Below are 22537 nucleotides of genomic sequence, written 5' to 3' on the forward strand. Positions count from 1 at the left end.
CAGCTTTTTACCACTAAGTATGATGTTAGTTGTGAGTTTGTCATATATGGCCTTTATTATGTTGAGATACATTCCTTCTATACCTGCCTTGTTGAGAATTTATCATAAACGGGTGTTGAATTTGTCAAATGCTTTCTCTGCATCTGATCAGATGATCATATCCTCCATTTTGTAGTTTATCCATTGGCTGATTTGTGAAATGTGAACCACCTCTGCATCCCTGAAATAAATTTCACTTGATTATTACATATGATCCTCTTTTATCTCATGATATATGGTCCTTTTGATGTAGTGTTGAATTTGGTTTGCTAATATTTTGTTGAGAATTTTTGCATCTGAGTTTATCAGCAATATTGTCCTGTAATTTGTGTCAGGGGGGTAGGGGGAGGCATCCTTGTCTGGTTTGGATATCAAGGTAATGCTGCTCTCATAAAATGAATTTGGAGAAGCTCCCTCCTCTTCTATTTTTTAGAAGAGTTTGTGAAAGATTGATGTCAGTTCTTCTTTGAACATTCAGTAGAATTCATCAGTGAAGCTGCCTGGTCCTGGACTTGTTTTGGAGGATGTTTTTGATTGCCAATTCAATCTCCTTACTGGTAATCGGTCTATTTGGATTTTCAATTTCATTTTGAATCAGTCTTGGTAGGTTGTATGTTTCTAGGAGTTTATCCATTTCTCCTAGGATATCCATCATCCCATAAATTTTTGTACATTACATTCATTTCAGTATATTTTTTAAATTTCCTTTTTGATTTCTTCCTCAACTCATTGATTGTTCAGTAGCATGTTGTTTAATCTCTACATATTTATGAATCCCTTAGTTCTATTCATATAACTAATTTCTAGTTTCATACCATTGTCATCATAAAAGATACTTGATATGATTTCAATCCTCTTAAACTTATTAAGACTTGTTTCATGGCCTAACATAGGACTTACCTTGGAAAATACACTATGTGCACTCAAAAAGAATGTGCATTCTGCTGTTTTTGAATGGAATGTCCTATAAATATCTGTTAAGTCCATCTGGTCTAATGTGTCTTTTAAGGCTGATGCTTCCATATTAATTTTCTGTCTAGGTGATCTACCCATTGATTTAAGGGAATATTAAAGTCCCCAACTATTATTGTATTGCTTCTATTTCTCTCCTCAGTTCTGTCAATATCCGCTTTATATATTTAGGTGCTTCTACGTTGGAAGCATAAATATATACAAATGTTATATCTTCCTGTTGGATTGACCCCTTTATCATTATGTAATCACTTCTGTGTATATTATTACAGTATTTATTTTAAAGTCTATTTTGCCTGAAACAAGTATAGCTACTCCAGCTTCCTTTTGGTTTCCATTTGTGTGAAGTATCTTTTTCACTTTCACATTTACATTTCACATGGAATATCCCTTCACTTTCATGATAATTAGTTAAGAGATACACAAGATAGGGGCACCTGGGTGGCTCGGTGGGTTAAGTGTCTGCCTTCAGCTCAGGTCGTGAGCTTGGGGTCCTGAGATGGAGCCCTGCATCAGGCTCCTTGCTCAGCAGGGAGTCTGCTTCTCCCTCTCCCTTTGCCCCTCCACTCATACTCTATCTCAAACAAATAAATAAAATCTTTTAAAAAGAGAGATACACAAGACTAAAGTGTGTAAAATGTGACATTAAAAACATAAAACATGGGGTGGAGAAGAGTAATAATTTTTTTTTTTTAAGAGGCAGAGACACATGCAGAGAGAGAAGCAGGGTCCTCACAGGGAGCCCAATGTGGGATTCGATCCCAGGATCAGGATCACACCCTGAGCCAAAGGCAGATGCTCAACCCCTGAGCCACCCAGTCATCCCAGTAATAACATTTCTGATTCTTTAAGTCAGGAAATAACAAATTAAGGATTATTATTTAAGATAACAAATTCCTGTATGTATCTTAAATTCATACTTCATACTTAGTGATGAAATACTAGAAACATTCTCCTTAAATCAGGGGGAAAACAAAGTACCCACTACCACCAATATCATTTACCATTGTCTAGCTGTTCTGGCCTATGCAATAAAACATGACACAGTAATAGGAGGTGCAATGTTTGGTAGCATTCCACAAAATATATTGCTTTGGAACACTATTTTTCTGGAATGTTAAACAGACTTAAACTGTATGTTTGTCTTGAGACTTCCCAAAGTTGGAAATATTCTGATGTTTGCTATGAGTGTCCAAGAAGGGACACATTATTCAGCATCTCCCAATGTTTTAAATATTGTTTTTCACTCAAATGATTTGATAAGTCTTGTGTTCCTTGGAACATTTTTTTTTGGGGGGGGGGGAGGAACTCTGGCTCCATTTGTTTCTTATCCTCAAATATTTTAATTTATATATTTAGTTGAATATCTAGTTGAATTCTCTGAATTAAAGTAATAAATAAGAATGAAGATTGTTTTTTCTTAAAAGACTTATTTCATTTATTCATGAGAGACACAGACTGAGAGAGAGAGGCAGAGACACAGGCAGAGGGAGAAGCAGGCTCCTCGCAGGGAGCCCAATGTGGGACTCGATCCTGGATCCCAGGATCACAACCTGAGCCAAAGGCAGGCAACCAACTGCTGAGCCACCCAGGCTTCCCAAGAGTGAAGGTTTTAAGGGTACCTGCCTAGCTCAGTCAGAAGAGCATGTGACTCTTGATCTTGGGGTCATGAGTTCAAGCCCCACATTGGGTGTAGAGATTACTTTAAAAAAAAAAAAAAGAAGAATGAAGACTTTAGAGTCAAAAAGAAAAAATAGGTGTGAATCCTACATCCTCTACTGACTGACTGAAGGATTGAGGGGAGATTCCTTTATCTTTCTTGAACTTGTTTTCTCATCTATAAAAGGGATATCATGATGTCTACCTTGCAAAATGCTGTTCTTATTAGTTCAAACAATATATGTAAAATTGTTTACCCTCATACATATTTTAAAATTCTAATTAAAACAACCATGAGATACCACCTCTGTTATGGAATAATCAAAGCTAGCAAAGATGCAGTGAGATGGACCCTCCCTTATCAGGTGAGGCTATAACTTGTTACAACCATTAAAGAAAGTAACCTGAGAGCTTAATCAAGAGCCTTAAAATTATTCATATCTTTTTGTCCAGTAATTTTACTCCTGGGAGAAAAATTATGACAAAGATATTTGCTGAGGTTTTTATAATAATGAAATTCTGGAAAAAATACAAATGCCTCTGGGTGATATGCTATATGTTGGCAAATTGAACTCCAATAAAAAAATTTTTTTAAAAAATACAAATGCTTATCAATAGGATACTAACAAAATAAGTCACATTGCAAGTACTAGATATTTGTTATTTGCTGGCCGCCCTTGTGAGATATTTCCTATTGTGTGTAGTCCTACTGGGAGCTTGCCTGTCAATCCAGACATGAAGGGGGCCAGAAGCTCTCTTCTCCCCAGCAGCCATCTGACAGGGACAGCCATCTGAGTCAGACCCCTCCAATCATTGTCTGTCTCTCAAGACTCTGCACCTTGAGTTAGTGAAGAATTGTAAGTTTATAAGTTATAACCCTTTAGCTCTTTCCTGGCAAGAGGTGTGTGCGTGTGTATCTGTGCGTGCATGCGTATACACAAGTGAGAGGAGAAAGACAATGGGAAAGAATGCGTGCGTGACATCAATGTTTTTCGAAGTCTTATCAGAGGAGTGTCTAACCTACTGTTTTCAGAGAAGCATCTTTTGATCCTGTAAACGATCTCAATATTCCAGATGGTGGTTATCCATTGGTTTCTGCCATTAGCTTTATGATTTCCTTCCTTCTTGAATACAGAAAGTATTTGCCATGCACCTGCTCAAACCCATCTCTTCGGAGTTTCCCACCTGGTGAGTTCTATGTCCCAAGGTGCAAGCCAGAAACTCACCTTCCCAGCCACCCTTAGGCTTCATACCTGAGAATTCGATTTTGCCCATCAGACTCACTCATGTGAGAGTTGGGTTTGAGAGAGAGTAATACAAGAAACCAGGTGCCATGCATGGAATGTAGAAACTCCTCTCAGGCCAGGGTGGCCTCAGGGGCATTAATTAGTCAAGAAGACCCTAAAGTCCCATGGTAGGTATTAATGGTGCCCAGGGGTGGTGGTAAGCACGTAAGGGTCTTTGCATGGCTATTTTCTGGTGGGGTTCAATTTTATTCTGGTGATGCAGCACCAGAGGCATCCAAAACTAACTCTCCTCCCAAATCAGTATCTTTAAACACCCCTTAATAAGTGTATTTTCTGCTAAATCTAGCCAGTGTGAACTCAGTTGTTTCTACGTAAGAATTCAGACTAATGCATTGTTTTTTTAGCTTGCCTTACTATTTTTATTCTAGCTTCTTGAGTTAAATCATTAGCTTCCTTGCTCTCAATCTTTTTTTTTCTCTCAATCTTTCTTAATTTCTGATAATTAGTTTCAAAGCTATAAATTTCCCTTTAGGTAATGCTTTACCTGCACTTCAAGGTAGAGTGCTTTCTTGGTCATCAGCTCTCAGTATTTCATGATTTCCCTTCTGATAAGCTTTCTAATTCCATCATTATTTCATACTTTGAAAAATACACTCCCAAATGTGTTTTTTAGATTATCCTTTCTATGTCCTTGTTATAAACACCTAGACTTATTGTGTTTCAGTAAGTGAATATGGTTCATAGGATGCTAATTCTTTGGAATTTTTTGAGACTTCCTTTGTGGCCTAGAACATGGTCAATTTTTGTGAATGTTCCTTATGTACTTAAAATATATATATTTTTATTTTGTATTCATTATCAATAGTTTCCAAATAGAGCTCAGCTGACAGGCCACACTACATACATATGAATCACTGTTTAAAAATAGAGTGCCATACACCTCATTCTCAAATACTACATCCAAACCCCTGAGGTGACACTCTCAAATTCCTGAGCAGCATCTCAGTTAACTCTAAAATGGAAATGCTCCTACCCCACCATGCCTCCACACTCAGACTGGATCAGAGATATAGTTTCAGACAAATAGAACACTATAATTTTTAAGAGATTTCATATCTTTTCATGCTACATTTTCCTAATATTTAAAATCATCTATATTAGATTACTCTTCCTTATACTTAGCCTAAAGGTATACTTTCTATTCTATATGCATTTCCCCTTCCTTCTTTCATAAAGAATCCATATTTCATTTCTTAATCTCCTGACACATGTGAGACCCATGAGACCATGTAATTTAGGTCTCCAGAGAGGTAGCCTAAGTAGCCCAAATCAACCCCATGGTACTTGCCTATGACTGGCTTACATGCCCCGTGAATGACATTCTGCTGGGCACTGTTCCTGATCCAGAGAGATACACAGGCTCTACACTGGCCCTAAAAGATGAAGAAAGGAGCACTTTCATCTCATTGTTGGAAGAGAAGACTTTATATATATATAAATGTATGCATATATATTTGTATATATGTAGATATATATATAGACTTTATATTTATATATATAAAGAATTCTTTTTATATAAAGAATATATATACATACATATTCTTCTGAATGCAAACAGCAAAGCCTACATACAGCAGCAGCTGATGCTATCTTCCAACCAAAACATAAACAAGTTAGGATGAAGTGGATTCTGTGGCTGGCAGAGTAGAAAAATAGATCATTGAGTTGATATGATTGAGCTACTAACACAACCAGCTCCCAAACCTGCCCTACACCGAGTCTCCCAGGTACATGAGATAATACGATTAGTGTATTGGTAAGGATTTCTCTTCCTTGCAGCCTAAACCATCCTAATTGATACCATTCTTGGTTTCCTTTCACTGTAGATTAAAAACTCAATCAACCACTTTTTATCTTCTTATTTTTTTAACATTTCATTTATTTATTTGACAAGAGAGGGCACACAAGCAGGGGAAGTGGCAGCAGAGGGAGAGGGAGAAGCAGGCTCCCCACTGAGCAGAGAGGCTGATGCAGGGCTCAATCCCAGGACCCTGGGATCATGACCTGAGCTGAAGGCAGATGCTAAACTCCTGATCCTCCCGGGCACACCCCACTTTTGATTTTCAATGAAAGTTTCACCTGAAGACCACATGTAAAATCCCTCTTCAGCTTTTTTAAGCCAAATGCTCCTCACTCCGTCATCTTTTTATCATGAGTGTCATCTTCATCCTCTTAACCAGAGCCCAACTCCCCTTGACCCTACACAGGTCTTCCTCCAGCATTCTCAGTTCCAGTCCTGCATGCATGACCTGCCATCATTTGAACAGTGCTGAGCTCAACAAGAATTTCTTCCACTCTGTCATGTACCTATACTAATCCTGACATCAGACTTCAGTGCCTACTGAGTTTAGGATTCATGTGACTCTGTGGTTAAAATGAGAACAATTGGCATATCTATAAACATGTCACTAAAACAGGAGTGCCTCATGGAAAACTGAAGAAAGTCATGTGGCTGTTATCGTGCCATATTGTAAAATGTCTGTGGCAATGTCATATGGCCACTAATAGAATGGTAGGTGTTTGCAGGGGTGAATACCTAAGAAAGAAGAGCCCAGGTGTCAAACTTGATCACTATCTATTAGCACTGTCTCTCTCATTCTGAACATCTGGCACCTAGAGTCAAGAATGTCAGTTCAGGCACCCTGGTCCTCTTGAAATCCTTTAAATGCCCCAAGATCATTCCTTGGGGACTTTATGCCTTCTGTTAAATTGACCCAGATCTTCCTATAGCTGGCTGCTTTCAGTTATCAAGTCTCAGATCCATCTCACCCTAGGGAGGGCTCTTCTGAGGGACCCCCAACACCCATTTCTCTATTGCACCTCCCTGTTACATTATCTTCATGCATTACTGAAGAGAAGCATAAACCACCCCAAAATATGCCACTTTGACATAAGGATTAGGTAGATCCTGATTATTTTTTTTATTTTTATTTTTTAAAGATTTTATTTATTTATTCATGATAGTCACACAGAGAGAGACAGAGAGGCAGAGACACAGGCAGAGGGAGAAGCAGGCTCCATGCAGGGAGCCCGATGTGGGATTCGATCCCGGGTCTCCAGGATCACGCCCCGGGCCAAAGGCAGGCGCCAAACCGCTGCGCCACCCAGGGATCCCGATCCTGATTATTTTTAAGAAACAGCAGACACAAGGGTGCCTGGGTGGCACAGTCAATTAAAGTGTCTGACTCTTGGTTCAGCTCAGGTCTGATCTTGGGGTTGTGAGTTCAGGCCTTGAGTAGGGCTCCACGCTCAGAGCTGAGTCTGCTTTAGTTTCTCTCTCCCTCTCCCTCCGCCCTCACCCCCCACCCCATCTCTCTCTTTATCTCAAATAAATAAATAAATAAATAAATATTAAAAACAAAAAGAAAAGTAACAGATTCAGGAAAAGCTCTGAAAACTGATCAAAAGTCACCCTTTGTAAGGGACATTTGCATTTATAAGGGAAATCTCCATTTGTAAGTGCTCCTCTCTCCTATGGGGGAGAGGAGGACTTAAATCTCAAGAAACTCTTAGCATTGGAGGAAGTGCCTATTTAAATCTGCATGACAAACTTATCCTTGTTTACTGTGCTTCCCCTGATGATCTCCCACAACTGGCTCCAACCTCCCTCAAAATCTTTTTTTTTTTTTTTTTTTTTTTTTTGCCTTTAGCTTTAGATGATAGTTAAAGTGGCGGCTGGGACCATTTCAGGGAGCTGCTCAGTTTTCCTAGGTCTCTCCCATGTATACAAGAGGCATATATGTCATTGGTTTTTTGTTTGTTTTTTCTTCTCTCAGTCTGTCTTTTATCATAGGGAGGGGAGTGGCCTCAGCCACAGAACCTAGAAGGGTAAAGATTATTTACCCTAGAAGGGCTATTTTCCTCTTTTACACGACCATCAGCAAGTTTCTCATCTATGTACTAACTTGGTAATGGTCTGTCTTCATACCATTTTCTTTTGTCTGAAAGGGTTTTTTGTATACTTAGTTGTCAATCCATCCCTCAAACTTAAGTTTTGAAAGCAAAGACTTTGTCTTCCCCTGAATGTTTCCCCAGCATCTAGTGCGGTGCCCAGGACAGAATAGCACTTGAAAGTAGTTTGTGGGGGCGCCTGGATGGCTCAGTGGTTGAGCATCTGCCTTTGGCTCAGGTCAAGTCCCATGTCGGGCTCCCCACAGGGAGCCTGCTTCTCCCTCTGCCTGTGTCTCTGCCTCTCGCTCTGTTGTCTCTCATGAATAAATAAATAAAATCTTTAAAAAAAGAAAGAAAGAAAAAGTTTGTGGAAGAGAGGAATTGGCTGATTAAAAGAGACTCCCAGGGCCTGGGCAGCTCCCAGCTTCCAGCAGTGTTGTTAGCCCATACTCTATCTCCTTTGCTTCCTTCGGGGGCTGGTTCTGGTTCTCTTCTCTTCTAAGTAGGCTTCCCATCAAGGAGCCAGGGAAGTGACAAGATGGTCACAAAAAACTCCAAGGATGTATCCTTAGGATTCCTGATCCAGGAGAGAAAAGAGTAAGCCTCCTTTTTATCTTTATGGGCAATCCCAGAGGATACTAAGTGACCGAGGTTGAGTTGCCTGTGCTTGGACAACCACAAGGGCCAAAGGATGTGTGGTATAGACAGGCCTAGGTCACATGCCCACCCCACATCTGGGGGTGTCATAACAGCGTGACTATACCAGCATGACAGTGAGTGGGAGGATACACTTAAGGATACGGAGATGTTGTCACCAACAAAAGGAAGGAAAAGATGCCAGGCAAACCAAAGAAACATGTATCTTTTTTTTTTTAAGATTTTATTTATTTATCCATGAGAGACACAGAGAGAGAGACACAGAGACACAGGCAGAGGGAGAAGCAGGCTCCATGCAGGGAGCCCAATGCACGACTCATCCAGGGACCCAGGATCACGCCCTGGGCTGAAGGTGGTGCTAAACCGCTGAGCCACCCGGGCTGCCCAAGAAACATATATCTGGAAAGTTCTCCAGATATAGTAAGGATTCTTTCAGTACATTTTTGTACCATTCCCTGACACACTGCTTTCTTTTGAGGCTCCCGGTAATTAATGAAAGTGTCAAACTGGATTGTCCTTAGGGTTTACTTTTAATCTTCCAAAGACTCCATTTTTATACTTTCAAAGAGAAAAGATGTGTTTACCTCTCTCTTTAGAGGATTAATGGGAAGGCTAATAGACTTTCACTAAATTGTTCAAGTTCTCTAAAAAAAGACAAGGTAAATCATAAGCAAATACAATGTAAGTTATCGCACAAAAACTAAAAGTGAAACTTGGAATATTCTAAAATCATTTACATTTTCAAAGTTTAATCCTTTTCTTAAAGTAGTATTAAAGCAGTAAGAAGTAGATGCCATGAAGGTAACTATAATGATGCAAATGAAATTCCCCACATTATTTGAGTAACATGATTTATTCCACTCTTGTCAACTGAAATTCCACTTCTAAGTCCAGGTATGAAAGTAAATTGCACTAAGTCATTGTATAAGAAAAGAAAATAAAAAATAAAGAAAATGAATAAGTAACATAGGCCAGGAAAAATATTTTTAAGGGGTGATACCTCTACTACCCAACTCTGGTCTTCACTTTGTAGAAATATCTAAAGTCCAGATATCAATCAACCTTGATCTTGAAACAATTTCCTAGTCAGAAAGGGAAAAGGAATACATTAAAATGAATTCAAGAACTCAAAATTACGTATTATTCTCACATTACTATGGATCTACACATAATCCATAACGTCAGAAAATGAAAAGCCAAAAAAAAAAAACATCACAACCACACACACAAATTCTCATCATACTTACCTGCTATATGCATCTACGTTTCTGTCCCTTTTGTTAAGTCTAGCTCATAAAATGCGCACCAATTCAAGTACATTTTTTGTAACTGATTTATAGTGGAGAAGACTTCAGGCTCAGCCCTTTTCTGAGAGCCCTCCAACTGCGGAAGTGTTTAGGGATAGAATCCACAAAACGAGTTCCTTAAATTCCATTTTTGCTGAGCTCAGCAGGGCCAATTCCCTCAGCCTCAGCCTCGTGCCTACACCCTCCATCTACACAGAACAACCAGAGGCGGGGGATATTTAGCCTATTGTCCCAGATGGAAAGCGCCCCTAAGAGAATCTGTCACTGCCTTACCCCTGTACTTTGCACCAGCACAGGTCAGCAAACGCAGCGTCACCCTACTCAGCGGGGCATCACTGTCCAAAAGGCCTAATCGTCCTGCCTCTCCCAGGCTCCCTCCCAAAACCCTGTCTGGCCTGTTGGCCCGTTTTACTTTCCACACCCATTTTGTTCCGTGACATGGGCCCTGGAGGTTTAGTTTAAAATTTTCCTGTCTTCAAACAGCTTTTCCTTTCGATGGAGAAAGAAAAAAAAAAAAAAACTGAGCCCCCTTTTGCGTTGAATGAAAAGTTGACAAATGAAAACCCACAGTTTTCCAAATTCTGAACATTTTAACTCCAGAGGCTTGACACGTAAATAGGTGATATCTGACTCGCCAAGTAGGCCAGTCTTTTTTCAAAGCCAAGAGCTAGTCACAGCTGCGTCTCTCATTAGGCTTTCTGAGCAGGGACACCCCACTAGTGACTGCGGGGCCTAGCCCACAGCCAGCAAGAGCCAAACAAAAGGCACAGTCGCTTTTTCCAAAAATATATTATCCCTCCGATTGGGGAGATAAAATTCTGACTCTACCCTAGATCCATGCTGATAGGGAAAGTCCTGTGGATCCTGGCGATTAGACAGCAAAATCACATACAAGGACACTCTGGCCACCAACCGGGAGGCGCAACATTGGCTGCCCAAACCAGTAATGCAAGGAAGGAAGGGAAAGAACCAGAGGAAAGGAAACCTATTTTGCAGCAGGTCGTTTAAAGAGTAAGGGCTTCTGTGAACGATTTGTTTAACTGGCTGTTAAAGGGCTTCGGGGTTTCTACTCGGGGAGGACGCACAGCGGGGCGCGGCCTAGCCTCACCTGCCAGGGGCTGCGGAGGTCCCGGCCCGGCTCCCGCCAGAAGCCTGCGAGCGCGGGGGCCCCTCAAGCCTCCGCCTCCGCCTCGCTCCCGCCCTGCCCTTGCGCTTTCCTCTCCTTGGAGGCTGCGCACCTGCCGCCCCCGCGCCCGCCCCGCGGGAGGCTCCGCGCCCACCGGAGCCCACAGCCCCGCTAGGCCGGGGGTCGCCTGCCCCTTCCCAGCGCCATTTGGACACGGGTCGTGGCTGCGGCCGTGCGCGCTCCCCAAGTCCGTGTCACTCCGCCGCGGACGCCCCCCTCCACCCCGGGGTCGCAGCCCCTGGAACCGCTCTGTGCGCTCCCCCGCATCCCTGCGCCCCGCATCCCTGCCCGGCGCCCCCCCCCCAGCCACCCCGCCGCGGACCCCTCCCCCCGGGGTCGCAGCCACCTGGAAAGCTGTGCGCGCTCCCCCCGCGTCCACGCGCCCGTGAGCCACCCCGGACCCTACCCTCCCCCACCCCCCGGGGTCGCAGCCCCCTGGAACCGCTCTGTGCACTTCCCCCGCATCCCTGCGCCCTTCATCCCTGCCCCGCGTCCAGGAGCCACCCCGCCACGGAGCCCCCTTCCCCCCTGGAACCGCTCTGTGCGCTCCCCCCGCATCCCTGCGCCCCGCATCCCTGCCCCGCGCCGCGGACCCCCCACCCCCGTCGCAGCCCCCTGGAAAGCCGTGCCCGCACCCCCGAGGCACCCCTCCGCTCTGTGCGCTCCCCCCATCCCTGCCCCGCGTCCCCAAGCCACCCCTCCGCGGAGCTCCCCCCTCCCCGGGGTCGCAGCCACCTGGAAAGCGGTGTGGGCTCCCCCCGCATCCCCGCGCCCCGCGCCCCCGAGCCACCCCGGACCCCCGCCCCGCCCCGCAGGCCCTGCACCCGGAGCGGTCCGGCCGCGCTGAGCCACCGGGGGACCGCGTCCGAGGGCCTGGGCCAGGGCGGGCGCAGCCTGCATCCTTCACCCCGCGCTGCGAGGCCGTCGGCCCGCTAGGGTCAGGATCCCAACCACAGGCATGACAGCACTGACGTCGGGAACAGGGAAGCGCCTTGCTCAGGGCCAGGCAACCAGCGCGCGGGGCGCCCGGGCCAGGAGATCCACGGCAGAACACTCCACGCGCGGAAAGCGTCTCGGACCCGGTGTCTCCAGGGGCAGGGCGCATTTCCCGAGTCGGAGCTTCGGGAGCCCCGCGGGGCGGAGTCGGGGTGCGGCGCCCTGGCCCTGCCACCTGGGGCCAAGGGAGAGCTGGGGACCCCCTGGCCGCCTCCCCGCCTCCCGCAAGCCTGTTGCACAGGCCCAGGGAATCTCCACCCAAAGCAAGCAGGCGGCGGGGACTGCTCTGCGGCGGCCCAGGTCCCCGGCGCCTTTGCAGCTCAAGCAGCAGCGCACAGGCAAGTGTCTCCTCCGCACGTTCCTGCTTTTCCATATGGGATCGCGCAGGTTTCCAGTGCAAATCAGCTGTCGGTGGCCCGACCCCCCGGTGAGTCAACCATCCGCTGGCCTAACGGGGTCAGGCGGGCGCTGGGCCCCAGGCTCGGGCCCCTACCCCGCGGGGCCTGGACCGCGCACGCACCCCGCGCCTGGTCACCGAGCCGGGCTTTTTGGGCTTTGGCCACCAGCCTTGACACCCCCCCCTCCCCGCCCCGCACACTGCAGGGCGTGCGTCCAGGCCCGGGTGCTGCGAACCAGCCGGATGCCCGCAGCAGCTGCGCGATCTAGCCTCTGGGAACCGGCCCCCCACCTCCCCACCTCCGCATTACTCTCCCTTCCTGCGGAGCCACCCAGCGCCCCCCGCAGCCTGCGCCTGCCCCAGACCCGAGCCCCCAGCCCGCAGAGGGTTGCAGACTTGAACCTGTAGGCGATGGGCCCACCATCATTTCCTTATTAGGGACAAAGCCAAACAAGCATTGAAAAGATTGCCCGCGGAAGGAAAGGTCCCGAGTCCGCATAAAACTTACAGAAGTACCTTAAAACCAAAAGGTGCTTTTGCTGCATTGGGCCAACAAGAAAGAACAGGATACAAGTGTATAGGTCACAATGTTAGTACTTCTACAAGTTTCATTTCATCTTTATGATCATCGCAAGGAGAGACATTGTTTTTAAATTTTTAATATTACTTCCATTTTACCAAAAAAAAAGTAGGAATTGAAGCTCTAATACTTACTCAAGGTCATCAGGACCAGGTGCAATTGTGCAGTTGTCAAAATCTGAGGCTACTAAGATCTCCACACCACGATTCATCTGCTTAGGGTTGCCCTGAGGGTGAGGGGAAATGCTAAGAACAAAGCTAACACGTATTACTTGGGGGGGGGGGGACAGAAAAAAAATCTATAGGAAATATTTCTGAAATCTTTGTACAAAGTCTTAGTGTGTGGACTGGAGGTTGGAGATACAGGCAAACCAATGCCACCTGGTCCACCTCTCAGGACCTCTTTTGTCCTCCAGGAGAGTCCAAAACCTTCTCACGGGCCCTTCCAAACAGTATGAAAAACTCTTCCCTCACTAGGCACTGTCTGAGTAAATGACTCAGAAACTACTACATGGCCCACATGGATAAACATACACACACATACAGAGGAACAGATATATTTAAAGGCTACGTGTGATTTTGCAATAAATTTAATACTGCATGCGTGACCTGATGTGCATGGATGGAGACAGTGTAGGGTTAACTCTGGCCGCTGAACGAATGGCTGCACCCCTTTTCACAGCTTACTGCTAAAGCACACACCCAGCCCCAGCAAGACTGCAGGAGGGAGAGTTTGTCAACTTCTTGGCAGTTCCAGCAGCCAGGAGAAAGCCGAGATATTTAGGGCTGCAAGTCACTTGAGTGGACAGAGTAGCAGGATGGAGGGTTCTGTTTGTAAGATACACATCCAGGACAATGTTCCTGCCCTATTTCAAATCTCCCCAAGGAAGTGTGCTTGTCTGCACCAAAATGTCATTTTAGGTATGAGAGGGCTAGAGCTGGTGGGTGTGTTAGGGAGTAATAGTTGCACTCTTAAAGCTCAATGTCTGGATTTGCCCTATAATATTTCAGCAAGAGATGAAAATAGAAAGAGAAAATAAAAATGGAGCAAGGATGTCAAAATCTTGATCATTGTTAAATGCAGGTGAGGGGTATTGAAGAGAAGGCTTATTGTATAACTTCTCTGTACTATGAAAATTTTCATGAGAAAATTTCATGAGAAATTTTCAAGAGAAAAAGAAGACCTCAACTTTTTTCATATAAATGGATGTGCTTTATTGTATAGAAATTATGTCTCAATAAATCTAATTTTTAGAGTCTTTAAAATACAAGTCAGTTGCAGTTGCAGAATGCCATATTTCCTAAAAGAAAAAAAAAACAAACAACAACAAAAAAAAACCCCTGTTCTTTCTGATACCATAGGGCAGAGGAAGGCCAGTGGTTGACTTGGTCTCAGGTTCTCAATCTAGTGCCTCTGGCCTTCTCAACCCAAGTCCACCCCTGCCCTGCTCATCCCCTTCCCCTCCTATGCAGCCTTCCCTAAACGGACCTCCAAAGTTCTCTTTATTTTGCAGACTTTCACCAGCACAAATTTAGGAAGCGGCTTGGCTTCCTTCAGTCAAAAGCAGTGAGAAATAACAAAAGCGAAAGGTTGTGGTCCTGCGGCGCTGGAGCAGGCGAGCCAGAGGTCTAGGAGCCTGTCTGCGGCCAGGAGAGCGCCTTCTCCGGGCACCTTGCTGCACCCCCCTGAGAACTGGCTTCCCAAGAGCGCCGCGTGGGAACTCACCCATGAAGACCCCCCCTCTGTCCCTTGCTTCAAAAAATCACAATAATTGAATTGAGTTCTGAATTTCTTCAGCGCGGTGTTAGCGTGTTTGCAACGGAGAGCGTGCACTGCAATAGACGAGCGCCCAGTGTGCACCTTGTTTTCTTAAGTGTTGACGGGTGGGGGATAGGAACAGCACAGTGTGCCCCTCAGGTGGCCGACCCAGTGCCCAGTACCGGGTAAGCGATAATTTCTGAAAGAACCTGGGGTGTGGGCCGCGGGGCCGCGGGGCCTCCGGCCTGTTGAGCTGCGGGGCTGCAGGGCCGCGGGGCTGCTGAGATGCGGGGCTGCTGAGCTGCAGGGCCTCGGAGATGCGGGGCTGCTGAGATGCTGAGCTATGGAGCTGCTTAGCTGTGGGACTGCAGGGCTGCGGGGTTGCTTAGCTGCCAGGCAGCGTAGCTGCGGGACCTCAGGGCTGTGGGGCTGCTGGGCTGCTGAGATGCGGGACTGCGGGGTGCAGGGCTGCGGGGCTGCGAGGTTAGCGGGGCTGCGGAGCTGCAGGGCTGCCGGGTTGCGGGGCTGCAGGGCTGCTGAGCTGTGGGGCTGTTGAGCTGCAGGGCTGCGGGGCTGCTGAGCTGCTGAGCTGCAGGGCTGCAGGGCTGCTGAGATGCTGAGCTATGGGGCTGCTGAGCTGCGGGGCTGCGGGGCTGCTGAGCTGCGGGGCTGTGGAGCTGCTGAGCTGCGGGACCTCAGGGCTGTGGGGCTGCTGGGATGCTGAGATGTGGGACTGTGGGGTTAGCGGAGCTGCAGGGCTGTGAGGTGCAAGGCTGCGGGGCTGCGGGGTTAGCGGTGCTGTGGAGCTGCAGGACTGCGGGGTTGCGGGGCTGCGGGGCTGCTGAGCTGCAGAGCTGCTGAGTTGCAGGGTGCAGGGCTGCGGGGCTGCTGAGCTGCGGGGCTGCAGAGAGCAGGGCTGCGGGGTTGCGGGCTGCAGGGCTGCTGAGCTGCAGAGCTGCTGAGCTGCAGGGTGCAGGGCTGTGGGGTTAGCGGGGCTGTGGAGCTTCAGGGCTGCGGGGCTGCAGGGTGCAGGGTTGCGGGGCTGCAGGGCTGCTGAGTTGCAGGGTGCAGGGCTGCGGGGCTGCTGAGCTGCAGGGCTGCAGGGAGCAGGGCTGTGGGGTTGCGGGGTGCAGGGCTGCGGGGCTGCTGAGCTGCTGAGTTGCAGGGAGCAGGGCTGTGGGGTTGCGGGGTGCAGGGCTGCGGGGCTGCAGGGCTGCTGAGCTGCAGGGTGCCGGGCTGCGGTGCTGCAGGGCTGCGGGGCTGCTGAGCTGCGGGCTGCAGGGCTGCGTTGCGGGCCGGCGGCGGCTTCAGGAACCCCGACAGGTGGAGCGGGGGCGGGCGGGGCTGCGGGCGGCCTGCGATTCCCGAGAGCCGGGCGCCACCCAGCGGAAGCGGGAGGGAGTCGGGCCTCTCGGGCGCGGGCCCCGGGAGCCGGGCGGGCGAGGTCGGGGTTCCCCGCCTGCGTGCGCGGCCTTCCCGGAGCCCCCGACAGCAGGTCCCGCCGCCCCGGGCGAGGCCGCTGGCTCCCCCGCACGCACCAGCCGGCGGGCAGGCCGGGGCGGGGGTCCTGCAGGGAGGCCAAGCGCAGGGCGGAGGACGGGGCCACGCGGGCCGCGCTCAGCATCCGCAGAGGTTTTTGGCGCGAGTCCCTGATTCCGAGAGGCTGCGGGATGGCCTGACGCGGCCTGTCCGGCTGCTTTCTTCTCCGGGGCGCGCCCCTCCCGCCCGGCCCGCCTGGTGTGCGAGGATGGTGTTTGAAAGGGAGGAAGCATTCCTGAAGTGCTGGGTGATGGATTGTCTAAACCCTTCTGGGACGCCCTGGGCGGGGCGCTTGGAGGCAGCTCATCAATAAAGACCCCCCTGGAGAGGCGAGGGGTGGCCGGGCGGGGCCCCCACCGCGCAGCCCGAGGAAGCGGGGCCGGGAGGGAGCTCGCGCAGGGGAAGGGCAGCGGGGAAGGCGCGCAGGTCAGCGCCGGGCAGGTGGGGCTTGCTTCTTGCCTGGACCCCGGCCACGGAAGCACTTTAGGCTTGGAGGCCGCGGGGGGGATTCACTGGGGGGCGGGAGGGCTGGCAGGAGAAAGGCTGGTGGGCTCCCCCTCCCGGGGGTAGGGGAGCAGGAGGGGAAGCAGGGGCGCAGAGGCACCAGCGGCCCTCCTGCTGCTCCAGCCTTCTCCAGGCCCCTGCGAGAATCCATCAGTCCGTCTCCCAAACTGCAGGGCGGACGGAGGCGCCGGGCAGAGGACGCGGCCCAAGCCATCCCGAGGGTCTCAGGAGGTCAACACTTGGACCAGGCCAAGGACAGGCCACAGCCTCTGACGCTGAAAAGCCCCATTCTTTGTCCTGGGCAGCAGTCTCCCGAGATACCCCATGCAGGGTCGTGGAGGCCCCATACACGGCTCCTCTGGGGTCCCCTCTAAGAGGAGGCGTCCTGGGGTTGGGGACGCCCGTGGGGAACCTGGCGGCTAGCTCCTTGGGAAGGCCAGCTTGCAGAGGCGGCTTCTGGGCCTCTTTGGAGGACCGTGGGCGGCCTCCTCTGGCCCCGAGAGCCCGGAGAGCCGAGGCCTGCCCTGCTTGCAGGGTCCCCTCCCCTGTCCCGGCACCGACAACCACTGGCTGTCCCTCACGACAGCCTCGGGGGCCCTTCGCCCTCCGTGGCCCAGAGCTGCCCCCCTCCCGACCCAGGGTCCCGTCGCCTCCCAGAGCACAGACCGCCCGCAGGCCTGGAGGAGGGGTGGGGGTGCTGGGGGACGGATGAGAGGCTGAGAGGGAGGGCTCCCGAAAAGTAGCTCCTCCAAGGCGGCGTCTGGGCGCCCGAGGTCCCCAGTCGGGCTCCGGGCGCCGAGCACGTTTTATTTATCCTCACAGAGGATGCTGGAGGACAAAAGAAATATTTGGACGTCAGCGCTGATTTATATTTTTGGAAGAGCTACGTTTCCTTTTCTGAAGAGAAGCAAGCGCCCCATATCCTGAGCCCAGCAGGGAGGACAGGAGGGGAGTTTTGATGCTCCAGGAAGTCCATCCCTCCCGGCTCCTCGGGCAAGGCCCGGCGCCCCGCGGGGCTCGCTGCCCTCCGGGTTACTTATTTGGGGGTAAGGGAGGGTAAGCGGAAAGGAGATGAAGCCGACCCCGTCTGGGTTGGGAGCTCCAGGGCGCCCCCGCCCATGGACCCAAGAGGGCCCATCCCAGTCGTTCCTCCGTCGGGGGGCGTTCGGGGTGCGTCTGGCCGGTGCAGCCCGCCAGCCTGGGGCGCACCCTCCTCCGCTAGGCCTGAGCTAAGCCCTCCCAGCCCAAGGGTGTCGCCCTGGTGGGCCCACAGCTCCAGCCCGCCCCCCTCCTCCAGGGCCTGGGTAGATGGGCAGAAGCAGTGGGCGAGGCCTCCCAGGCAACCAGGGTGGGTGCAGGGGAAGAGGCCGAGCTCCTGCCCTGGTTCCACCGGTTTCTATCTCATGGGAGGGAGGGGGGCTTCCCTCCCAGCAGCAGGAGTGGGTGCCAAATCAATGCGCAGAGGGCCACCAGCACCCACGTTTATTTCCACCTCTTTTCTCCCAAGGGTGGGAATGTGGGGTACAGTCTTTTCCCATTTACTGCGCTGCCAGGAGCCCACCCATTCCTGCCCCTTGGGGAACGCACTCGCGGTCTTTTCCAGCACTACCCCTTTCTCTCCTCCTGGCAGGCATCAGGGCTGCCTTTTAGGAGCAATGCCATCCGCGGCACGGAGCCCCTCTTGCAAGTCCCACCCATAAAGGCGGCAGGCTGTGGATGCAAGAGGTCGGTGGCCTGCCTGGGCCCTCTAGGCCCGCACCGGGGCAGGGCCTGCGGGCACACGGCCTTGCTCCCGGGAGCATCCCAAAGTCGCATCTCCCGCCCGCAGGGCACCAGGGCGAGGAGGTCGGCCTTGCTCCCGGGAGCATCCCAAAGTCGCATCTCCCGCCCGCAGGGCACCAGGGCGAGGAGGTCGGCGACGACGTGCAGAAGTAGGTGGAGGCGCAGTCTCTACGCGGGGCTCTGCAGGACTGGATCCCTTCTTCCTTGCTCCAAGCACCTCCCGGCAGGCCTAGCGAGGCACCCAGTCATACCCAGCGCCAGGCCCCGGCCAGGGGGAGCCTCCGCGGGAGGGTGGCTGCGAAGAGAGCCCTGCCCGGGACAGGCGTGTGTGTGGGGAGCAAAAAAATCTATCCAAATACACACTTGGAGTCGGGGGCTGGTGTTCAGACCCGCAGGTCGGGGGATTTCTGGGCAGAAGAGGAAGAGCAGACAGGGGCAAGGATGTGATATCCCCCCTGGCCTCTCTCCCGGCCTCCCCCCTGCAGGCCGGATTTTCTATCAGAAGTTGAAGTGGTTTGAGGGGCCTCCGGGCGCGCAGGCTCCAGGCCGCCCTTGGTCCCCAGACACGCCGACGCTCCCCTCCTAGGAAGGCCTCACGGGAGCCGAGAGTCCTCGACACGCGCGGGTTTTGCAGCCAGGGCAGGGGGGGCCGGCGGCGGTCAGCTCCCGAGGGGGGGGTGGGAGGGATGCTCGGGGCGGGAGGGATGCGCGGGGACCGGGTTCCTCTGCGCCTGGTTTACTCTGCGCCTGTCCATGTCGAACCCGCGAAGCAGAGAAGTATGCTAAGAACATCAAACTTCGACCGCAATAACGAAGAGATTTCCTAGAATAAAACGCCGATTACAAAACAAAATCGGAGAAACCGAATCTTCCCGAAGTTTACATTCCGCTGCGCCGGAGCGGGGGTGGGGGGGCCGGTTGCCCCCGACGCTGTGCACTTCTGGCCAAGCAAGGAGCAGCCTGCGCGCGTCTACCTTCATTTTAACGAACCACACCTTGCCTTCCAGTGAAAGAAAAAACAAATCAGGGTTTTTTTGTCGTTTAGAAAGCAATGACAGCCAGTCGGGGAAGGGCTCCCCATCCTAAGAAAGGACCTCGGAGAGAGGGACCGGTCCTAAGCAAGACTGTTTCCGAGACAACTTTCCTTTTAAACTGTCTCCTAAACAGAAATTTCGATATTTGGGGGAGGGGGCAGGGGCGAAGCACTGGACACAGTCTGTTACCGCAGAAGACCCGTGCCCGGAAGACCTGGACAGATCACAACTGACACAGAGTCACGGGGAGGGGCAGCGTCCCTGGTGTGGCATCCCAGGCCCCCCAGGGCAGCCAGCTTTGTCACCTCCCCAGGTGTGACTTGCCAGCCCTCTCGTCCTCCCGAGCCGGCTTCCTTCTGGCTCAGGGGAGAGAACTGTTTTCAGAGCACGTGGTGGTGACATGATAGGAGCGGAAAGTCTTGTAGCTCTGAAGTCTGTAAGGAACAAATGCAGAGGTTTAGTATTTCTAGACCTAGGGGATCTGTGTCAGGGGGACTTCCAACAGGCAAGAATGGGTCTCCAAGAAAGAACCTGACATGGGGGGCCTCTTCCTGCCCAGATAACTGTCATTTCACCTCCATATTTTTGTGGAGTGCACGGTAGTGTTTAGACCCCTGCAGAGAGAAACAGGCTTCAGGGCCACAGAACTGCTGCTGGCTGGAGCTAAGACCCAACGCCTACTGCCTTCTCGGGATGTCTAGCCTCCTGCGACCCCCAGCAGACCACAGGTGGGATTTCTCGCACGTTTGAAGAGTGTAGGTGAAATGGATACCGCTGTCACTTGGGTTGGATAGGGAAGGGAGCCGTTAAAAATCTCCGGTATTCTAACCTTCCTTGCATTTTAGGGTTGGTGCTTTTTAGTCTTCAGTCTCTGGGTCCTAAAAAAACTTTTGAGGCCTGGGATTCGATGTACATAGAACTCCTACGTGTGGACCATCAGGACACTTCAGTGACAAGGATATTTACTTGCTTGCCGGATTTTCCAAAAATCTTCTGTCCACCAACCCTCACCTACAAATGAGACAACTGCTTTCCTTTTCCTTATGCTTCCACCTGGGCCAATTTTCTTCCCACTAAACAGACACACACACACACACACACACACACACATGCCTCTGTTGGTGGGGCTCCTTTTAGTTACTATCTGTCCTCCTCACTGCAGCTTCTATTGGATTTACTTATTTTTTTCAGAAAACCCAAGCACTGATTTTAGGGAGCCCACTCTATATACTCCTATATTTACTTATTTACATTTAAATCATCCCATGTAAAATGACCAAAGGGGGTAAGAGGAAAAAAAAAAAAAAACACCCTGAACTAAATGGGGACCCATCCCCAAGTCACTCAGAAAGAAATTGTTAGAAGTTAGAAGCAACTGCAAACGCCCCTACCCCAACTCAATCAAAACATCCCATCCGGAAAAGACTGACTTGTTTCTTTTTTCTATTGGAAATGAGCGGTAAACTGAGTTCATTTTGGCCATGTTTTCTTAGCTGACTCTGGGCTACAATCAAGCCATTTTCGGACACATTCCCATGTAGGTACCAGGGGTGCTCTGGAGGAAGCTGTCGACGCCTGTTCAGCTAATTTAGGTTTTCTTTGTCTAATTACTGTGGAGCTTAGGGAAAAGGAGCCCGGCTCAGGGCAGTAAACTGACACTCGGTCTCTGTGTGTGGTATCCAGGCAGGGTTTGATGGAAAAAGCCTGCTTCCACTCAACTTCAGGTCACTGTCTGGGGCCAGCCCCAGCCCAGCCCCCAGCCTCCCCCTTCCCACTCCTCCCTCTCCCTGGGCTTCCACAGCCTCCCCAGCACACTCAGCCGGGAGCAGATACTCCGTGTGATACCTCCAGGGGCACAGAGAGCTAGTGCCATCGCCCCCAAACCCTGCCTTGGTTCTGTTGCAAGGCTCTTCTTTCTCTGGCCTTTCTCTGGATCCCCTACGGACCTCAGATCCTCTTGCTCCCCCCCTCCCACTGCTCCCCCAGGCTCCCCAGCCCACACAGTTGCACCTTAGTCCCGTCAGAGTAGACGCAGAGGTGTGCGCAGCCCAGCCTCCCTTCGTGTCCCCTGTAGGCCTCCTGCACCAGCCCCTGTGTGGCCCGGCCCGCTCCCAGGCCTCAGGCCCTCCTCCTCCCTCTTCCAGCCCCTGTCCCCGGTCAGAGTACATTTCCTTGCACGTGTAATCCAATAACTAACTGTCGGGTCTCATTGGAAGTGATTCCTCCGGAGGGCACATCCTCTCTTACTCGGGGAGGAATCAGCAGCACCGGGTGGAGTGTTCTCCTGCCTAAGGTAGATCCGCACAGCGGGACCACACCGGAGCGGGGGCAGGGGGACCTAAGTCTGGGGACAGTTACACACCCACCCCTTGGGGACTGAACACCAACACCGACCGCTACCTCAGTCCTCCCGCTCTCCTTCAGCCCTGGCAGCTCCCCTTCCTGCATTTTTTTCCCTTGTCCTTTCCTTACAAAACATCAAGTGGAAACGGGAGGGAAGTGGAAACCGACGCGAACGCGAATCCTTCCCATTCGACTGCGTTTCCAGGGTCTCTAAACCTCGGCTGGGTTTCTCTGTCTGCCTCCCCTCCCCTGCCCCCCGCCCGGGTGTGTCCCCGGGTGCGCCCCTGTCGGGCCGCGGCTCGGCTGGGCCGCGCGGGGCGCGCCGCGGAGCTCCCGGGCCCTGTCGGAAGGAGAGGCGGTTGCACTTTACCTTTGGGCGCGGGGCCCCCGGGCGCGCAGGGCTGTCCTGTCTAAGTGGAGGTGACGGGCGGTGTCAGTGCGGGCACGGGGGGCGGGGGCAGCAGAGCAGGCCGGGCGGCCAGCCCCGTGGGCCCCGGGCGCGCAGGGAGGAGCGGGGCGCAGGGTCCCCGGGGAGGGGCGCGCGCGGGGGGCCGCCGCCCGCCCGGGTGGGTCCCGCCGGGGATGC

General features: G+C 51.4%; 1 long non-coding RNA gene across 2 annotated transcripts in view; it reads right to left on the reverse strand.

Moving 5' to 3' along the window:
* Positions 1 to 22469, reverse strand: part of LOC111094018 — a 53953-nt gene extending 31484 nt beyond the window's left edge. Inside the window, exons 1-2 of one of the 2 annotated variants that reach the window (XR_005384200.1) lie at positions 22322 to 22469; positions 9526 to 9607 (exon numbers count right to left, since the gene is read on the reverse strand). This is a non-coding gene — a long non-coding RNA (uncharacterized LOC111094018). Of the gene's footprint in view, positions 1 to 9525; positions 9608 to 19575; positions 20043 to 22321 lie in introns of those variants that run through there. The other variant, XR_005384199.1, reaches the window with a different exon arrangement.
* Between the last annotated feature and the right edge of the window lie 68 nt (positions 22470 to 22537).

This window comes from Canis lupus, chromosome 35, assembly GCF_011100685.1.
Source record: "Canis lupus familiaris isolate Mischka breed German Shepherd chromosome 35, alternate assembly UU_Cfam_GSD_1.0, whole genome shotgun sequence".
NCBI lineage: Eukaryota > Metazoa > Chordata > Mammalia > Carnivora > Canidae > Canis > Canis lupus.